Here is an 808-nt window from a genome sequence, read left to right as displayed (position 1 = left end):
AGGCTTTCTCTAGAACAACGGTTTTTTTTTGGGGGGGGGCCGGGGGGCAGTTCATCGCCAGGCCTTGCTTTCCAGGAGCCTTGGGCGGATTTGAACCACCAACCTTCTGCTCTGAACCCACCCGAAGTGTCAAGTTGGAAATGACTCAAACACTGAGGGAGGAGAATGGAGAGGTTGGGCACATTCTGACACACCCTGCAGTCATTAACCATGATGAGTTCAACCTGGATGTGTGGCGAGGTGTCTATGAATTGTAGACAGCTAGCCTTGTGGAAGCCCAGGGGGCCAGAGCCTCACACGGCCAGACACTGATGCACGTGCGCGTTTGCGAATCCCGTGATTTGGGAAAACACAGTGGGCTCTGGACACGGCTGTGGGGCCCTTTTGTTAACGTTTCTTTTATATATTGTTGGATTGTTCACCGGTACAAAAAGTACGCTTCTCCTTTTGTACTTTAAAATCTAGATAAATCGTAAAACGGATATAGAATTAAAAGATCCTGTGATTGAAAACGGAAGCTAGAGAATCCAATTTTTATTTATTTATTTACTCACTTATTTATTTGGGGCGCGCGAACGCAATCCCCCCACTACCACAAACCATGCAGTCGATTTCCCACTTTTGGGGCGACATTCGGGGCAACCGCTGGGGTCAGCACATCCCGAGGGCAATGGATAAGCCCGGCCCCGGGAAACCACCTTCGTGGAGAATTCGATTTTTAAGCAAAATTAAAACACGCAAAACAAAAAACAAAACAAAAAAAACACGCATCCGCCCGTACGGACCAAGAAGGAATCACTTAGCACCA

The 808-nt window shown here is 48.0% G+C and overlaps 1 pseudogene; it reads right to left on the bottom strand.

The window, feature by feature from the left end:
* Nucleotides 1-562: 562 nt before the first annotated feature.
* Nucleotides 563-713, bottom strand: LOC115870443 (annotated as a pseudogene).
* Nucleotides 714-808: the final 95 nt, after the last annotated feature.

This window comes from Echinops telfairi, unplaced genomic scaffold (assembly GCF_000313985.2).
Source record: "Echinops telfairi isolate 266 unplaced genomic scaffold, ASM31398v2 ScPeMD7_655;HRSCAF=1070, whole genome shotgun sequence".
Taxonomy (NCBI): domain Eukaryota; kingdom Metazoa; phylum Chordata; class Mammalia; order Afrosoricida; family Tenrecidae; genus Echinops; species Echinops telfairi.
The sequence above is the reverse complement of the archived record's forward strand: the minus strand, read 5'-3'. Positions and strand labels throughout refer to the sequence as shown.